Source organism: Calonectris borealis, chromosome 13 (genome assembly GCF_964195595.1).
Source record: "Calonectris borealis chromosome 13, bCalBor7.hap1.2, whole genome shotgun sequence".
NCBI classification, from domain to species: Eukaryota; Metazoa; Chordata; class Aves; order Procellariiformes; family Procellariidae; genus Calonectris; species Calonectris borealis.
Genome location: NC_134324.1, coordinates 16,126,606 through 16,147,269, shown reverse-complemented (window position 1 = coordinate 16,147,269; position 20,664 = coordinate 16,126,606). Strand labels below are relative to the sequence as shown.

The window sequence follows — 20,664 nt, the reverse complement described above, 5'->3', positions numbered from 1 at the left end:
AGGGCATTCCTTTGCCATAATAATGGTTCGCGAGTTCCTAAGCAGAGCCCTTATAGCAGGCTTTGATATTTTTACTTTCATGCTACAGCTGTTGAAGTGACAAAGCTGGGCTGGAGAGCTATTTGTGCAGCAGGGATGAAGAACAGACACAGATTGCTGCTCTCTTATGTCGCTTTCCACCCAAAAAAAGTCTAGGTAAAAGCACTCAGATCGCGCTGTCGTCATCGTTTTGCAGAGAGAGAAATCAAGGCCAAGCACAGCTACGGACTTTGCATAAGATCACACAACAAAGCGGCGCAAGGGCAGAAGCAGAAGTGAGCACGTGTGATGTGGCCGCGCTCTCTAACCAACAGACCGTCACTTCCCTCCCTAACCCTGCAACGGGAAGGGGGAAGGCGGACCCGAGCGCAGTGACTGCAAACTCACCGGTGACTTGGTGCCCAAGAGAAAGACACGGATTTTCCTACAGGTTGACTTCCAGGCCAAGTTAGCATCAACTCAATCCCCTAAGAAACAAGGCAGCAAGAATTAATGCTGGATATTTTGCATTTTAAATGCACGTCTCTCCTTAAAGCTTTAGAGTTTTTGCTTGTAAATAGATGCCTGGCCAGATTCAGATCCATCGTACGCCAGCGTAGCTCCTCTGAAGGCGACGGAGCCGCGTCTATTTTTATCAGCTAAGAATCTGATCCAGCCCTCTAAGAAAGAAGGGGGCACGCAGGGGGTGAGCCGTTCGCCTCCTCGCTGCCTCTTGTAATGCTGCTTCCCGCACCAAACGCTCAGCACCTCGCAGGACTGGGGTCTTCAGGGTGAGGCTTAACACATATTCTCCGGTAGTCGCCGAACTGATTGCCAGCAGAGAGGGACCTGTAAGTCAGCGGTGATAACCGAGGCCCTGCTGAGCCGTCGCCAGTGGGGAACCTTTGCAGCTCCGAGAGGTTGATAGTCTCTCATAAATAACACGTCTTCTAAGAGATGCTGCAGTTTGACTTGCATTTCATTAAACAGTAAGGAAACGAGCTGATCCCTACGTTGAAATATGGAGACTTGTGGGTTTATTAGCTGCACTACCCACCTCGCCCTTCTTTGAGCAACATATTTTTCCTCCAGTTGCAGAAAGCCAGATATTTTCAAGTCGCAGGCAAGAAACATGAAGAGGCCTGTGAAAACCATCGTGCTGAGGGTGGCCTTTGCAGGCTGCGCGAACCATTTTCCATTTTCTGGGTGCGCTGCTGATGCATTGTGATTAGATGCCATTTTAGCTCAGCGAGGAGCATTGAGTGATGTTGTTCTTTCTCTGTCCTGCTACATCTGGTCTGGCAGCGGAAAGCTCTCTGTGATTTAAGAGAGAGATTTTGCTAGGTGCAATCTTTCTTCAAATCCTGCTTTTTTTTTTTTTTTTCTTTAATTTCTTTTAGATGAGTTTTCAGAAGCACTGAAAACTCCATGAATCACTTGGCTGAACAGCCCACATAGTTTCCTCTTAAGTCAGTGTCGTGGTTTAACCCCAGCCAGCAAAAATAAACGCCACGCAGCCGCTCGATCACCCCCCCCCCCGGTGGGATGGGGGAGAGAATTGGGAGGGCACAAGTAGGAAAGCTCCCGGGTTGAGATAAAAACAGTTTAATAATTGAAATAAAACTAAGTAGAACAGTAATAATAACAGTGAGAACAACAACAATAACAGAATACACAAAGCAGGCAATGCACAACAGAACCGCTCACCGACCGCCGACCGCGTGTCACGAACGGGGGGCGAGCCCCCCCACACACCTGGTTTTTATACTGAGCATGATGTCACATGGTATAGAATACCCCATTGGCCAGCTGGGTCCACCACCCCGGCTGTGCTCCCCCCTCCCGGTGCAAGCATCACCCAGCAACAGCCAAAGCATCAATGGGCCATCAACGCTCCTTTCACACCGAACCCAAAACACAGCACACCCCCCAGGCTACTGGGAAGAAAGTTAACCCTGTCCCAGCTGGAACCAGGACAATATCCACCCCTTATTCTATACCATCTACATCATGCCCAGGTCTCACATTTTCCCATACATTCCAATTAGTCACCGCTCCTTTTCCCTGCCTTTTGATATATACGCACACAGAGATATCATTCCCTTAGTCCATGGGCCATCCCTCTAAAACGTCCGTTGAGTTCATTTAGTCCATGACTTCGGGTTCCATCTGTCGTAACAGTCTTGCAGGGCAGGAGAGATGGTGTGTGGTGTCGGGCTCTTGCATGCGGAGGCCAGTTCTGGGCGCTCGTCTGGTTCTATCATTGTTGCACCTTGCTCAGTTTCATCGGCGTTCATCCTAAATTAATCTGGGTGATTCTTACTGTAATACTGTTAATATGGCATATGGTAACCATAAAAGTGATGACATACAGTACTATGTAATAACTAACATCGTACAATTCAGTTCATTGGCTATTTTCACCCAAAATTAAATCCCCCTGAGGTACACACCGGACTTCCCCATCCTTTCTCATCACCCACCAAGTGCACCCAGGTCCCTGAGCAAAAGCAATCCCACGGATGGGTTTTCCCTTGCCAGAGGCAGGAGCAACCCAGACTGTCTTCCCCAGCATATTTCTCATATGCACGACAGGGACTTTATCCCCCTCTACAGCACGTAAGGGTTTGGATTGGGCAGGGCCAGCTCGAGTGACAGATCCCCTAGTGTTCACTAACCAGGTGGCCTTTGCTAAATGTGTATCCCAATGCTTGAATGTCCCACCACCCATTGCCCTCAGTGTTGTCTTTAGCAGCCCGTTGTATCGTTCGATTTTCCCGGAGGCTGGTGCATGGTAGGGGATGTGATATACCCACTCAATGCCGTGCTCTTTGGCCCAGGTGTCTATGAGGGCGTTTCGGAAGTGAGTCCCGTTGTCTGACTCAATTCTTTCTGGGGTGCCATGTCGCCACAGGACTTGCTTTTCAAGGCCCAGGATGGTGTTCCGGGCAGTGGCATGGGGCACAGGGTATGTTTCCAGCCATCCTGTGGTTACTTCCACCATGGTGAGCACATAGCGCTTGCCCTGTCGGGTTTGTGGGAGCGTGATATAATCAATCTGCCAAGCCTCCCCATATTTATACTTCAACCATCGTCCTCCATACCAAAGAGGCTTTACTCGTTTGGCTTGCTTGATTGCAGCGCATGTTTCACATTCGTGGATAACCTGTGCAATAGTGTCCATGGTTAAGTCCACCCCTCGATCACGAGCCCATCTATATGTTGCATCTCTCCCTTGGTGGCCTGAAGTGTCATGGGCCCACCGAGCTATAAATAATTCACCTTTATGTTGCCAGTCCAGATCTACCTGAGCTACTTCGATCTTGGCAGCCTGATCCACCTGCTGGTTGTTTTGGTGCTCTTCACTGGCCCGACTCTTGGGTACGTGAGCATCTACGTGTCGTACTTTTACAGTCAGGTTCTCTACCTGGGCAGCAATATCTTGCCACAATGCGGCAGCCCAGATGGGTTTACCTCTGCGCTGCCAGTTGTTCTGCTTCCACTGCTGCAACCACCCCCACAGGGCATTTGCCACCATCCATGAGTCAGTATAGAGATAAAGTACTGGCCATTTTTCTCGTTCGGCAATGCCCAAGGCCAGCTGGATGGCTTTCACCTCTGCAAACTGGCTCGATTCACCTTCTCCTTCAGCAGTTTCTGCAACTTGGCGTATAGGACTCCATACAGCAGCCTTCCATCTCCGATGTTTTCCCACAAGGCGACAGGACCCATCCGTGAACAGGGCATATTGCTTCTCGTTTTCTGGTAGTTTGTTATATGGTGGGGCCTCTTCAGCACGCATCACCTCCTCCTCTGGGGATATTCCAAAATCTTTGCCTTCTGGCCAGTTCGTGATCACCTCCAAGATTCCTGGGCGACTGGGGTTTCCTATTCGGGCCCGTTGTGTGATCAGCGCGACCCACTTACTCCACGTAGCATCAGTTGCATGATGTGTAGAGGGGACGCTCCCTTTGAACATCCAGCCCAGCACCGGCAGTCGGGGTGCCAGGAGGAGCTGTGCTTCAGTGCCAACCACTTCCGAAGCAGCTTGAACCCCTTCATATGCTGCCAATATCTCCTTCTCAGTTGGAGTGTAGCGGGCCTCGGATCCTCTGTATCCCCGACTCCAGAACCCTAAGGGTCGACCTCGAGTCTCCCCTGGTGCTTTCTGCCAGAGGCTCCAGGTAGGACCATTCTCCCCGGCTGCGGTGTAGAGCACATTCTTCACATCTTGTCCTGCCCGGACTGGCCCAAGGGCTACTGCCTGAACTATCTCCTGTTTAATTTGCTCAAATGCTTGTCGTTGCTCAGGGCCCCATCTGAAGTCGTTCTTCTTCCTGGTCACGTGATAGAGAGGGCTTACGATCTGACTGTAATTTGGAATATGCATTCTCCAAAAGCCTACAACGCCTAAGAAAGCTTGCGTTTCCTTTTTGTTAGTTGGTGGAGACATGGCTGTTATTTTATTGATCACATCTGTTGGGATCTGACGACGTCCATCTTGCCATTTTATTCCTAAAAACTGGATCTCCTGTGCAGGTCCCTTGACCTTACTTCGTTTTATTGCAAAGCCGGCCTTCAGAAGGATTTGGACTATTCTCTCCCCTTTCTTGAAAACTTCCTCTGCTGTGTTGCCCCACACGATGATGTCATCAATGTATTGCAGGTGTTCGGGAGCCTCACCCTGTTCCAGTGCGGTGTGGATCAGTCCATGGCAAATGGTAGGGCTGTGTTTCCACCCCTGGGGCAGTCGGTTCCAGGTGTACTGGACACCCCTCCAAGTGAAAGCAAACTGTGGCCTGCACTCTGCCGCCAAAGGGATGGAGAAGAATGCATTAGCGATATCAATGGTGGCGTACCACTTGGCTGCCTTTGACTCCAGTTCGTATTGAAGTTCCAGCATGTCCGGCACGGCAGCACTCAGTGGTGGCGTCACTTCGTTCAGGCCACGATAGTCTACTGTTAGCCTCCACTCTCCATTGGACTTTCGCACTGGCCATATGGGACTGTTAAAGGGTGAGCGAGTCTTGCTGATCACTCCTTGGCTCTCCAGTCGACGAATCAGCTCATGGATGGGGATCAAGGAGTCTCGGTTGGTGCGGTATTGCCGCCGGTGCACTGTTGTGGTAGCGATCGGCACCTGTTGTTCTTGGACCTTTAACAACCCCACAACAGAAGGATCCTCTGAAAGACCGGGCAAGGTGGACAGCTGTTTAATTTCCTCCGTCTCCAGGGCAGCTATACCAAAAGCCCACCGGTACCCTTTTGGGTCCTTGAAATACCCTCTCCTGAGGTAGTCTATGCCAAGGATGCACGGAGCCTCTGGGCCAGTCACGATGGGGTGCTTCTGCCACTCCTTCCCGGTTAGGCTCACTTCCGCCTCCAACACAGTTAACTCTTGGGATCCCCCTGTCACTCCAGAAATACAAATGGGTTCTGCCCCTTTATAGCCTGATGGCATCAGGGTACACTGTGCACCGGTGTCTACGAGAGCCTTATATTCTTGTGGATCTGATGTGCCAGGCCATCGAATCCACACAGTCCAGTAAACCCGGTTGTCCCTTTCCTCCACCTGGCTGGAGGCAGGGCCCCTCTAGTCCTGGTCATCATATTCGCTATCTACTTCTTGTAAGTATGAGTCAGAAGTCCCTTTGTTAAGGTCGGAAGTGGAATCAGCCCTTCTACTCTGTCTGGGGAACTCGCTGGAGACCGGAGCAGCGGTTTTCCTGGAAGAACCCGCTTTTGTGGTTGTTTTCCCTTGCAACTCATGTACCCGTGCCTGTAGGACTGAGGTAGGTTTTCCATCCCACTTCCTCATGTCCTCTCCGTGGTCACGCAGGTAAAACCACAGGGTGCCCCGGGGTGTGTACCCACGATGTCTCCTCTCTTGAGCAGAGGGACGTTTGCTCCTAATGGCTGAGACACTGGCCCGTGCAGGGGGGAAGCAGGACATATCCTCTTTGATTTGCTGGACCTCCTGAGACAGTTTCTCCACAGCAGAGACACAGGCTCGTAGGGAGGAAGAGAGACTTTCTTCATATTGCCGGAGTTGGCCAGCCAGTTCATCCACTGTTTGTTCCTCTCCATCTCTCCAGGTCATTATTGCCAATGAGTTTGCATGTGACGCTGGTGCGCTCCGTACAAACTTCCGCCACATGGGTCGGGTGCATTTGACCTCATCTGGGTCTTTGGATAACTGCTCGTTGTTCAGGTCATCATAAATCACTTCCAGCACGGCTAATTCTCTCAGGTACTGGATACCTCTCTCCATGGTGGTCCACTTGCCTGGGTGGCATATAACATCTTCCTTGAAGGGATACCTTTCCTTCACACCTGACAGGAGTCGCCTCCAGAGGCTGAGGACTTGTGCCCCTTGTCCAATTGCTTTGTCAATGCCCCCTTCCCTAGAAAGGGATCCCAGCTGCTTGGCTTCCCTACCCTCTAATTCCAGGCTACTGGCCCCGTTATCCCAGCATCGGAGCAGCCAGGTGACAATGTGCTCCCCTGGACGACGGCTGAAGTCTTTTCGCATATCTCGCAGCTCACCCAGGGATAGGGATCGGGTGGTCACCATCTCATTTACGGGTTCTGCCTCCTCCTCCTCCTGTTCTCGTGATGGCCCTGGTTCATCTTCATCCCTTACTAGACGAGCTGATTTTCTTGTGCATTTTCTTTTTTGTATAGGGGCGACTGATACCGGTGTGGGTTGGTTCTCTGTCGCAGGGGGCGGAGTAGCTGCTGTGCTTGCCCTGGGGGGTGGGGTAGCCGCAGGGCCTGTTGCTTTGTCATCAGCTGCAGAGACGTTTCCTTCCCCTTGGGGGTTCTGAATGGTGTTGAACAGGGCTCGGTAGGCGTGGGCCAGGCCCCAGCACATTGTGGTGATTTGCGTCTCCCTGGAATGGCCAGGGTGACAGCATACTTCTTCCAAATATTCTACTAATTTTTCAGGGTTCTTCACTTGTTCAGGGGTAAAGTTCCAGAACACTGGGGGTGCCCATCGCCCTAGGCATTTGCCCATGCTATCCCACTCGCCCTGCCACTCATAGCTATCCAACCTTGGGGCAGATCTCTGGATGACATTCTTAAATTGCTTACTAACCTTGGATAAAACCGCAACAATATTCCCAAGGAGTACCAAGAGATATATCTTAACTACCCAGGGATGTTCAAGGTACTGGCAAGTTATTTTAACAAAGGAGATGAAGGTAGTGAGGGTGCCATTCTCTATTTCCTCCATAAAAAATCTCTCGGAGGAAAAGGTATAATTGCTAATGGTCTCCATGAGGTGGTACCCGAAATGCAGAAACGGCTTCATTACGAATCCCAAATACCAAATAACCCCCAATGCCAGCGTTTTAGTAACAAATCTCCCAGGCAAAACATCATTAATCACGGCAGAGCACAACAGACTACAAAACCCAACTCCAATTTTTAACAGGTACAGTAAAAACAAGAGCATGGTGCAGAACAAACGAATATGTCACCAGATATAAATTCCTTAATATGTTCTAAATAATCTGTCGTTATCTCAACCCTTCGTGCCCCACGTTGGGCGCCAAAAAGGACTGTCGTGGTTTAACCCCAGCCAGCAAAAATAAACGCCACGCAGCCGCTCGATCACCCCCCCCCCCGGTGGGATGGGGGAGAGAATTGGGAGGGCACAAGTAGGAAAGCTCCCGGGTTGAGATAAAAACAGTTTAATAATTGAAATAAAACTAAGTAGAACAGTAATAATAACAGTGAGAACAACAACAATAACAGAATACACAAAGCAGGCAATGCACAACAGAACCGCTCACCGACCGCCGACCGCGTGTCACGAACGGGGGGCGAGCCCCCCCACACACCTGGTTTTTATACTGAGCATGATGTCACATGGTATAGAATACCCCATTGGCCAGCTGGGTCCACCACCCCGGCTGTGCTCCCCCCTCCCGGTGCAAGCATCACCCAGCAACAGCCAAAGCATCAATGGGCCATCAACGCTCCTTTCACACCGAACCCAAAACACAGCACACCCCCCAGGCTACTGGGAAGAAAGTTAACCCTGTCCCAGCTGGAACCAGGACAGTCAGCTTTGGCAGCGAGCCACTGAACATATTCTGAGGCTTTGCTTCGAGTAATATTTTTATTGGTGAGATTATTCAAACATTTAAGCCAGGCCACCCATCCCTTGTGTACCCCACTCTTTGCACTTAACCAGGGAGGGAGGAAGGGAGGAAGGGAGGCTATAGAGGGAGGAAGGACGGGAGGAAGATCAGGCTATAGCAATCTGGGCACACAGGCACTGATCAAGAGGAAGGCTTGCCTCCAACACCGAAGGGATTCCCCTTTGGATATAACATTATACGCCCAACTGCAAGGCTGGGGCAGTCCAGCTGTGTGCCGCTGGTGTTAATGGCAGCTGGATGCCACCTCTGGAGCGATCAGGCCCAGAAAGGGCTCGTGCCAGCCCTGCGGATGAAGCAGCCGCCGCTGCTGCCTTCGCCCTCCCCTCGTGGGGCGATGGAGCCCACGGCAGCACCGGGACCAGCGGTCTGCACCTCGCCCGCACACGAGGGACCGTGGGGCACGGTGCTCGGGGCAGGTACAAACCCACGTGCAGCGTGAGTCAGCTTCACCTCCGCAATCAGAGAAGCATAGAATCATAGAAGCATTTAGGTTGGAAAAGACCTTTAAGATCATCAAGTCCTCTCGCTGGGAAGGCGGCTGCCATTGCGTTCCTTGGATTCCCGGTCAGGTTCCCCACCCTCAGCCTGGCACCTTGCTCTCCTTCGGCAGCTGCCCTCCGTCCGCACACCCGGCAGCACCATCATCAGCTCTGGCTTTGCGGAGGCTTAAAAGGACGCCTGCGGGGGGAGGAACCAGTTTTGGACAAAGAAGTGCAAGCAGCTGGGGGGAGTTTTAAACAGATCAGAGCCTGAACCAAAACTCCTTTATTCCCAAATTCACTGTTCTGAGCTAGACTTAAATTTTGCAGATGTCCCAGGGGATCTTCTCTAACATATCACTGGATCTGGGAGCAAATTCTGCCAGCACTGAATTCTGAGTGACCCCACGTTTCTGCACTCTCCAGCAAGTTTAGAAAGTTTTTTGACTTCTAGCTAATCATTTAAGAAGGAGGACAGTCTTTTTTCTAGCAACTGGATTCCAGTTAGCTTTACTTTTCATTTCAAAAAAGGAAGCCACCGTAAAGCAAGCATCCTGCAAACGGATAATCTGATGCAAGTACAGAAGGACAAGTTCAAACACATTTTACTGTTTTAAAGCACTGCTTGCATTCATTTTAGACTCATTTTAGCATGGCAGGTCACAGCAGTATAAACATTGTGGGGAAAAAAAAAAGGCCGAGCTGGCAAACAGTCAGAACTTGCTGTTCCTGACCCAGTAACCTACTTTTTGAGCACCACGAAACATGAAAGCCACCCGTAGCTCAGGCTGCGACGTCACCTCTTACTTAACTTCTTAGAGGCAAATAGTGGGTCTGGCTGGGAAGAGTTAGACGAGATGTGGTCATCGTTTACTTCATTCTGGCCACAAAAATTGTTTTAGGTTAGACAAGAATACAGAGAGCGGTTTCTAACCTCAAGTCATTGAAAGCCACCGTCTGAACATGCATGCTCCACGCGGCAGAGTTTGGACCTGGGAGTCCATCATGCTGACACATAGAGCAACCTCAAGTTTTGGCTACAGCACCAGTGCCACCATCAGCATCACGGCCACGGGTAAAGAAATTGTCCAAGGGAACGCTTCATGAAGGAGACCTGTTTTACCTCCGTAGTGCTGCTTTAGCTATTTTCACTCCAAATGCCTCCTCCTGACCTGATGTGGTATTCAGAGACCACATAGATCTGTCTTTAAAGGCAGGGAAGACTTGAGGACCTCTGTGACCAGCAAAAGCTGCTCTCTTGCAATAGCTCTCCATGCCTGTTCTCCCTTCAAGAGGGCAACGCACACAAAATAGGAAGAGGTGGAAATGACTTTTGGTCGAACATTCCAGCTACATGCAAAAAGAAGTGGTTGAAATAATCAGAACAAAATGTCTTGAAGTTATTCCACTTTCCAGCTGGCTCAAACTGACTAAGATTTTATTTCTGTTGACACTCTGGCTTCCCTATTGCAGAGCAGGAGGGGACAGGGCACTGCAGTATCTTAAAAATTCTAGCTACGTTTTCTTGCATCATCACAAACCATTTTTCACCATCTCTTTTACCAGCAGTTTTAACTTAACCTAAGATTAAAAACATATGGAAGTATTTCACTCTAGCTGGCATAAGCATAACACGAAAGTAAATGTTCTAATAGACATAAAAAGTCATTTTTCTTTACTACAATGTCTAATTTAGATCTCTGAAATTGTAAAATTAAAATCTATTCTGATCCATACTTACACAAAAATGCATTTCTAGCAGATTATAATATCTAACTGCTTATTACACAAAAATCTTGGAATGACTGTATTGTAAAAAAAATAATTGCCTAATTATGAAATCCTGATGATAAAGACACCATTGTCATGAAAACATCTGGGCTACCAGCCCCCCAGAATGCACACAATTTCAATAGGCAGAGAAAAATCAGGAGGCAGATGAAAGAAGAGTTATAAAGAGGTCCAGAGAAAAAACATCACCCACTGCAATTTCTATATCGAAGTGCGGGTGATGACTACAAACAAGCCAGTAATAACCTATTCACAGTAGCAGAGCAGTAAACATGTATGGGGATAGGAGGGACAATTAACAAATATTATGCCTATTCTTGCATAACCTTGGAAAAAATATACATTTACTTTACCTCTCTATAATGACAACCTGGAAAAATATTCATTGTATCGGGGTTTTAGAAGACCGTTTTGTAATCTGACGCCTTACAATAACAGAGTTGTCAAATTTGAAGAGAGCAGCAATCAGTAGCGTTTCTATAGCATTTAACTCACATTAAACATAATTTAAATGATATCTGAAGAACAAAACAGGAACAGGAATAGGAATGGAGGAGGGGGAAATGTCAGTTACACGCAAACAGGAGAAGTATTGAGAAAAGTAAGAGAAGTTTGACTGTTGTGTTCAGGTCAGCCCAACAGGGCTAATCACCAACGAGAAACCTGGTCCCTGTTGTTAAGCCTGTTGTAAATGTTATGTTAATAGCTAAGTTAGTGGCTCTGCATATTTTAGCCACGTATGAAACGATGAAAGCTTTTCTTGGAAAACAGGGAGTACGACGACATTGTTATCCCGGGTGTGAGATGCTACACCAAAAGGACCAGAGGAAGCACGAGAACGTCTGCAGTAGACTGGGGGATGCGGTCTAGGGAGAACAGACCTTGCCTATGAGCCAGGATATGATCATGTTAGAAGGACCTCTCCCAAAGCAGGGCTTTTCTCCTTTTCCACCTGAGCCCAAGCCCTGAAGACGCGTACACCTATAACTGGCCCTAAGCATGCAGGTGATTCCAGGGAAGCTAATGAGGACTCATAGTTCAGATGGCTGTGAAAGTATTCACAGGTCTGACAGCTCCAGTAAGGCTTGATTCCTTATCTCTAACTAGAGCTCCCACCACTGGCAGTGACTTTTCACCACCGATCAGCCTGAACCTTGGACTCTGTAATGGAAACCTCACGTGTAAACAATCTGCAAGGCCCCAGAACCAGACTTTATCGATGAGACATCAGAGGATGATGTATCATCGATAGGATACAAAGCTTTTTTACGGGGGTGGTTACAATGCAGATGGCATCAAAAGCACAGTAGGCTTCTCACATGGTTGCCATCTGTGATCCTCTGCTAAAGGTTATATCAGGACTCCTATTATAAAATGCTGCCGGCTGAGATTTATAATTCAGTGGACAGCCAAGTTCTCAGCCAAGAAGTCCTTCCAAATGAAAACTGTTCAGTTGTGGGTATTCTGCTCATGTTGGATATTTTTGATCACTAACATAATAAAATCCACAAAGCAGCGTCAGCCTGTGCATCTGGTATGTTTTGCATAAATAGTTCTGCACAACAGCCAAACTGATGGAGTCGATCATCTCCTTTGGTCTCGGGTCTGCCTGCTTGTTTGCACGGTGTTCAGATGGTAGGATGAAACTCATCCCCTGTGCAAAGGCTCACCACAAGATTTGTACAGCACTTAAGTCTCCCCTAAGCCTGATACTTGGGCTTACAGGGGATTTAAGAAGTGTGTGCACTGCTGAATGGCCTGCAGGGTATTGGAGAATAGAGTCACATGCACTAGGAAAAGCTTTCATATCTTCTAAAGAAGTGTTACTCTTCTGCCAAGTAAATAAAGATGTGCCTGCTATTTACTTTCCAGCACATATTGCAAAGCTCATGTTAATTAAACTTCTAAAACACACAACAGAATAAATCTGTATTGACGTAATGCCAACAAATTGTATACGAACTCTCCCCCATGCGCTTAGTAAATATTTGCTTGGAAAAAAATAACTTGTGCTGTCCTGGACAAAGGACAAGCCGGTTGGGGCACTGGAGCCAAGAGCCTGCTTTCTGCTCTCCTGGGGTCCAGAGCTGAAAATCTAGGATCCCCTGAGTTGACTTACACAGAGTTCAAACATCAGGCAAACACATTGGAAAGGAGACAGCCAGGACAAACCTCACAGGCCTGACGCCAGGCTCACCGTTATGGTGGCCACTGGTAGCTCTGTGGCACCAGAGGATCTTGGTACGACATCAAAGACCTCAGGTTTTTCCCTGGGTGGTTTAAAGTTTGTAGCATAGGGGTATGTCAGTGGTTGAAAGGATGTCCCAAATTCAAAACTGTCCTCAAAGCTCAAGGTACATTACATTAAAAAGTCCCCTTTTCTTCAGAGAAGCCAGCCCTTCTAAAGACTCCTGTAGCTCTCAAAATCCAAGCACTAGGAACCTAGGAATATTGGGTCTGTAACTCATTTACCTTTAGGTGAATTTCCAAAGTAGTCCACATACGGATAGATTTCTAAAATGTATTTTCTCTTGTCCGAAACCTAGTTACTCCCAATAAAACGCACAAGGAACCCCAGCTGAACCTTGTTTGACATTTACAGAATGCCCTTTTAGATAACTCTAGTCTATGAAGGCAATTGCACTCTGTTAGACTACACAACGACTAAATACCCTTGTTAATGGCAAAGCTGCCTCTGACTTCAGCAGTCAGAGTTCATCCCTAAAACCCCATGAAATTTCAATCTGTTAGTATCCCTCTCATTAATATTTTTTTTTTTTCATCTTTAAAGCAGATGGACTGATTGCACAAGGCTGAAAGATGTCCAAAAGAGCAGTGTCTTCTACTTGGGAACAGGGCATGAAACTCCCAAAATATTGTGAATCATGCTGGCAGGCTGTCACAGCACTTTCCTGACTTTGAACCTACACAATCGGAGATCCTTTTTCATGGTGTCACACCATATTTTGACTCTTGCCAATTCTCCCTGGCCAGCTACAACTCCGTTCTGACAAATTTCCAGAAAATTGCAACTCTGCTAACAAAGCCTCTTAACCTCACGTTGACTCCCCGCTGAAGCACATGCAGAGATACATACAAGTGAAAAATAAGGAAGATTATTTTAAACTGACATGTTACTCAGACTCTCATACCTGTCTTTCAAAAACAGATTAGATAGCATTACCATCCTGGATTAGAGGGTCTGGGATTTTGTTTAAGTTTCCAAGTAACGGTCATGGGGAATTGCTTTTTGTTGGTCTCTTGTCCTCCGTGATCCGCAGGGATAATGGATATACATAATGCTGCTTATCAAAATACTGTACTGCATACCCACATCGCTGCTGCTCAGGAAAGGCAGAAGCATTACTATTGATTCCTTACATGAATACGATAAATACAGCTTATAAGAAGGCATATTTACATAAGTTTTGATGACTCATGCAACAGATAGAGAAGCCTTAATGCACTTTTTTCTTCTCCTACACACTGCCGTGTGCTCAGTGCTTTGTCTGAAGCTATTTCACAAAAGAATGTCTTAACAGCCTTTTTTTCTCCCATATAAGAGCTGTTTCCAAACACCAATGCTATCTCCTGTTTCAACAGCACCGTCACCCAGTGTACTGTTACTGAGCCGTTTGCAATGCAAATCCATTGCAACCCACCAAATTTCAGCATTGGCGAATGCAAAGTGAATTTTTCATTTTGGCGTTGCAACGCAATGGGCTTGTGTGTTTGAAAAATACAGCCCTGAATTTCCTACATAGGTGAAGCCAGTTCTTGCACCAACTATTACTTGATGTTATTAATTTAGGTCGTTATTCAGCAAATGCTGTAGTGAAACTTGAGCTCGTGCTTAGGTTCATCCCTGTTCAACAGAGTGCTGCTGTGCAAGTTGAAAATTCAGACTACTTTTCACAGCTTTTGTGTTTCAATAGTTTTCATTCAGCAGGGGGCAAGATTGTAAATGTTACCCGTGTTATTTCTAACACGGCTCAACTTCCTTGGTTTAGCATCTTTATGAAGAAGCCTTAACCACAGCATTCAGCTCAAAAAGACCAAAACCACCCCAGACCTCCCTGCAAAACAACCAAACAAAACCACCCCAAACAAAATTAACAGCTTTAGCATGCATTTATGGGTAGCTGGAGGATGTCGGACCGTCAGAACTACTGCAGAAATACCTTCTGGTAGAGCCCCTTGAGAACTTACAGTTAAGCAAGCGAGACGAAGCCAGGCTGTAGAACTGTCCTCCCACACGCCGGCGGGAGCGGAGTGCCTACCTTCCCACTTCCCAGGAACAAATCCTGGCTTGTGTAAACACAGCCGCGCTTGTGAGAGCCAGCAGTAGCTCACATGCAATCAGTGGCCCCTTCAGAGTAAGTTCTCTTCTAACAATGATAAAGATCTAGGCAGTGGAAATGTTATTTAAAACTAAATTCCTCCAGCAAACCCTTGGTCCAGGGCAGGGCAGGCCAAGCAATCAGTGACCAGCTGGATTTTCAGAACACACTGTGCACGGCACCGGGACGCAAAACCCACGGCCAGATTCACTTGAGACAAATAGTGTTAAACTTCTGAAAAGCGACTCAGGACATCCAAACTGAAATGCCTGGAAAGGGCCCGGTTTCCAAGAAATGTTCAATGTCTGAAACAAACGGACCTACATAAATCTAGACTCCCTCCTGCCCAAGGCGGTCACTAGGGCCTCTTTTCTTTTATGTGCCACTGATTTTAAATTATGCCACCTTCCTGTCAGCTGAGCTATTTTTAGGGATGTAATGCCAGCTTTCCAACCCCAGTAATTTAATTTACTAATGTTCTTTGATGTCTGCACATTTTCTTTTTTTTTGTTTTTATTTATTCTGGATTGCAGCAGAGTCCCATATTACTGGGAAACCGAATCTCACCTGCAAAGTAAAACTTTTGGATGAGGTTCCTTTAAAGACTTCAATAGAACCGCAGTATTTAGTAAAAATTTTCTAATACCTATATAGCAAGGATTTGAGAAGATGACAACTCAAAAACTTTTTTGTTTTGTTCAACTTCATAGAGAAAAAGCTGAATTCTGCACTGATGGCTGATCCACTGGCACAGACATGAACAGAACGACATCTCTTGATGAATTCTACTGTATGCTTTAAAAAAAAAAAATCTATGGGAAAGAACTTAGTCTACCTAATTCTGCAGATTTTTAAAGTACTTTCGAGAGCTGGCCACAATTTGTATGCAACATTTAAAAAAAAACCAAAATCCACAGCATTAGGAAGAGAAAACCTTTCTGCCTAAAATAGCTCTGTCTTACATTGCTTTGGAGGATTTATTCTCATATCTTTCCCACCAAGTACTTTTAACTCACAGTATTGCTTGCCATTGACCTTCTGGGAACATGGGTTTTAGGACCAGGGCAGCAAACAGGGGCCAATCTTCTCTGAGAGTAGACCATGAAGGGATTTTACAGACTACATCTCTGATGCCTAGCTTTAAACTCAAGTTGTAGCCTCTAAAGCAACTGGACAATGCAAGTTTAACCATCATGGTAAGTAAGTACCAGTCTGAATGTGCATGGCCTAAAATGCTTTGAGGAATCACTTTTTTGGGGTACTCTCCAGCACTGTCTGTGGGTCCCTCAGCAAGGCTTTCAAGCCCTCAGTAGGTGGATCTCCTTTCTGGTAGGTAGGCTAATTTGGGGAGTGCTTTTTAGGCATAAATGCCTCATTGGATCTCTCCAGTGGCAATGCAGCACGTTCATCCTCACAGGCCTTGTACTGAAGAGTCATCTAAAGAGTATTCAAAACCCTAGACTGTCCAGCGCCTCCTAAATAATTGCTAAAGCCAACCAAGAAAACCCCAACCCCATTGCTGAAGACTGCAGAGAACACGCAAACCAAATGTATAAGCCTACCAGTAAACATTTTTCCACCTTAAAAAAAAGTTACATGTACTCATAGGTATCATTCCAATTAGAAATGTCTTCACCTTTTGGGAGCCAAAAGGTAATTTCAACAAATATTTCCTCCTGAAGATAAAAATAAAAGTGTTGTTATGGTAGCAGAGCTGTGTTTTTCAACAGCCTCTATATTACAGCTGGTTAAAGCTACCAATGATGTGCTCTCCAGTAGGACACAACAAACTGTTTGAAATTCAGAAGACTGATAACGCACCTTCAGCTTTGCTATGTTTAGCAGTCAGTAACCAAAACACATCCCAAGGTAAACACCAAAGGAGCCGGGCATGCGCTTCCCCAGGGCTCCGCTCCGTGACCCCATTTCCCTGATGCTATCACTTTATCCTCATTATACTTCAAGAAAGGACATAAACATCTCGTACATTAAAATGCTCTTGACTTTTATGAGCAGCCTGATTCAGCAGCCCTCAGGGTGCAGTTTCATGACCAGCTCAAGCAAATCCTGCCCTTGAAAAAGCCACTTCTGCCACTCCCAGCCTCCCTTACGTGGAAAATCACGCTTGCATGGTCGAAAGCTAATGCTGGAAGAAAAGTTTTAACAAGGTCAGTTTTCAACTACTTTGGCACTACCATGCTGGGACAGCGGAGATGGCAGGAAGCAGAAGACAGAACTGCCTTCTTTGGTCTTAAACCAGCTACTCGTGAATTGGCATCCTGGGTTGCACAACCCATCATCTATGATGGCAACCAAGGAGTCTCACGCACTCCCTGGTGTCTGCTGGAAATGGAGAGGACCTCAGCGCTGTGTCTCAGAAGCACGTGATTGTTGTTGGCGTCGGTGGGCTGACAGCCAGGAATTCCACACCGAACCTACAGCCTTGCCACTAAGGGATTTTAATGAGGCATTTAATCTACCTCCCATCTCCTTTTCCTGATAGCATTTAAAACCACTTTCCTGTCTTGTTTTCTTAAGCTTTAACTCTAGAAGACACGGAGGCACATCTCTACTTTTGACTGTTGTGGATCTCCTTGTGGGGAGCAACAAAACTGAAAGCCTCCTGAAGCTCCTTCCAGGCATATTTTGTACAGTTCCATCATTTCAAAATGCACATTGTAATTGGCAGCCTTCAAACTCTCCGCACGATCTACTGTCCCAGCTTAACCCAGCACTCCAACCTCACACGGAGCTTCTCATGCAACCACAGGAAAGACCACAGTATCAGCAAGCACCTCTACGTGTGGAGCACCGCACAGACAGGACAATTTAAGGGGAGTGAAGATATTCTTAAACACTATTAAATGCCACCGAGGATCTGAGATCAACAAGCGGCCCAGATCAACAAGTGGCCCAGGGAAGAAAGGGGGGGTATGAATGCACCACCACAAGTTGTTAAGAGCGGATATAAAGACCTGCGAAGAGGAAACTATGGACAGCGTTCAGCACTGAGTTTTATTGTCCCATAAAGCTCAGCACTGTGCCCCATATGCTGCAGCGTCATCTGAAGAAACTGTATCTACAATCTAATGTTTACATCTATAAACACTTCTGTAGCACAAAGGTTGCCAAAGATGAAGGAGCTGATTCAGCAACTGACTTAGTTTAATATTAAGCAGCACCTCCATCAACGGGATTATTTATCTACTCAAATTCAAGGATCTGCTATGCAGTGTGGCCAAATGAGGGCCGAAATGGGGGGTCATTTCTGAAAGACATGTTGTGTCTTGTGATGCACAGGTGAAGTCTCACCTGTAAAAAGAGAGGGAGAAACCTGGGAGAAGTCCACTGCTTTCCTGCCACGGAAGCATGAAGGGACAGTCATGCCCAATGTAGCAACAGGGAAGAACAACCTAGGGCTGAACGCCAGCGGGAGGTGGTGCAGGAGGGTATCAGCAGAAGCGGGTGCCCACACCTTCCTCCCTCCCCCAAACCCATCATAAGCCATCGCAGAGCACATGGGCCGCACTGGCACTGGTGCAGGTGAGGTCCTGGCGGGGTCTCTAGGTTAGGGATTGGCATCTTGCTACACAGGGAACAGAAAGAGATAGCCAAGAGCCTTTTTGTGTGCCACTTGCCACAGCTCCCACCCATGAAAACTTTGCTGAGAGTCCTATACTGCTGACCAGGTCTCACAGCGTTCCCCTTTTCTGTATAAGGCTCTGTTCCAGCTCCTTGGGTTGCTTGCAAATCCGTGCTGCATTGCTAAGCAATGTACAAGGATATGTCTTCTGACAAATTCCATGTCGCTTCTGTTCCTCAGAAGTCCTATTTTATCATCGCTCAGGGATGAGGGTCTACTAGCCCTTGAGCAGACACACGGAGTTTATTCAGCAAAGCCGGTAACTGTTCTGCTCCTTAGCTTGCTTTGTGCCTCGGAGACAATGGCTTCCAAGGGACAACTGCGCTCTCGAGAAAAGCAGACTCCAAATTTGACTTTGGGTAGAGCCCTAAGGTGGATTAGACGTCATTCTGCCCACCTCAACCGCATTCTGTAAGCAGCTTACTTGCAATATGACAGATTTAGCAAAAGTGACAGTTGCTCACTGTCCAATATCATTAGCTAGCCCTGCCACAAGAGCTCAGACATGGTGCTCCATCTCCTTGCAAAATCAGCTTATTAATAAATGTACAGCCTGGCACAATATTTTCCACACAGCTGAAGCAGTACTTTGAGCAGGGGGCTGCCCGATCCACTCACCTATGGAGACTGAAAACCAAATTCTAGCCCAGATGAGGTCAGAACAGCAAATAGGTTCAATGGACTGGCAGGTCGGAGGGACTGGGATGGCTAAGCACATGTGCTTACCTTTATTACTCCTCCTTCATTACCTTTATTACTCTGGTCCTCGAGTCTAGTGAGGAATGGTAATCTAATCAAAAGGCTACTGAAGTCAACGAAAACATTGCAATTTATTGGTCTACCTTAGGCTCAACTCCCCGAGGTATCAGACAGCATCAGCACTCCTTTCCCCAGCCAACAGGGCTCAGCACCTTCCCCGAGGTGCTCCGTGCCAGCAGTTAAGAGCCGGACTGCTCTTCCAGGTAGACAGAGGAGGATGCACACAGAGGAAGACCTCTGCTTCCTATGTACACATGTTTATGTTGTAATGTTAAAACAAGTTTGGCAGTAATTAGGTATCTGCTAATTCCTGCAACAAAATACTTCAACTAGAAAAAGAATTGCCTGAGTCAATCAGATAATGGCAAACAATACCATTCCTACTAAAGCGTCACTTTTATTTTAAAAATTTAAAGAACAGAACCAGTTTCACCGCTGATGACATAAAGGTTTAAATATAACCCCAGTCAAACCTATGACTCCCCCTTTACAGCCAGGCGGGTAAGACTGCGTGCTGAACCGTTCCCTCCCCTGCTATACAAAACTGGACCTGCGAGGCTGTAGCACGTCTCACGTAATGCAGCCCAGGAGAATGACTTCCCAAAGGTCTTCACAGTAATCCCAAGACCAGGTAATTCTATAATAATTTCAAGTGGAGAAAATGAAGTGTTTTTATTTTAACATATACCTGTGGGGAAAGAACATCCCACTATTTTACAATGAGCTCTTTAAAGACATCCTGGGAAATTTTCCAAGAGCTACACGGAAATGGAAGAACTCTCAGTTATTTACTTTAGGGTTTTTATTAGCATGTTGGAAATCATTCTTGTCCTCTCGTCTCCTCCCCCCAAAATAAAAGTCTTTATTTTCTGAAGCTGGGGCACTTCTGACGGACCTGGCTCTGACCCACCGCTGAGGTTTGCGTGCTGAGGGCTTCACTTGCTGGAGCTTGGAGCTAAACTCTCAGGGCTCAGCCGGTGCTAAGCGAAGGCGGTGGGGCAAAGGGGGCTGGGGAAGGCAGGGGTTCATCATCCCATCCCAAAGAACTCGAACTGCAAGCAGTGGCTGAGCTGCCAGTCAAACCCAGCTCTGAGCCACCTCCAAGCTAAAGCAAGAAACGCAGTAGGTTTTGAGCCCATTTTAATACCCTGAAAGATCTGTAAGCACTGGAGAGTCATTTTACTGCAAAGTGCATCAAATGGCTTTACCTTGGTGAGATGGGTGCTCATGGCTTCAGCAGCTACCATGAGGTGGCACTTTGCAATGTGACAAGGGAGGCCTGGGGACGGGTGAGGTGGGTCGGTTGTTGGGGGTGTCTCCTATGGAGCCGGGGGACCCTTCCTGATGCTCCTTGTGCCATTCGGGCTCCCTACTCCGACTGGTCCTGGTGCTATACCCCAGGCACGCACGCAGCAGTCTGCCAGAAGATGACCTCCTCCCGGCCCGCAGGCGAGAGGGGTTTG

General features: G+C 47.3%; 1 long non-coding RNA gene across 1 annotated transcript; it reads right to left on the bottom strand.

Moving 5' to 3' along the window:
- Positions 1–440: 440 nt before the first annotated feature.
- LOC142087515 (uncharacterized) lies at positions 441–8,223 on the bottom strand. Its single transcript, XR_012675468.1, has 3 exons — positions 8,082–8,223; positions 1,076–1,480; positions 441–506 (listed from the first exon to the last, which is right to left on the bottom strand). It is a non-coding gene; the product is annotated as an uncharacterized LOC142087515 (long non-coding RNA).
- Positions 8,224–20,664: the final 12,441 nt, after the last annotated feature.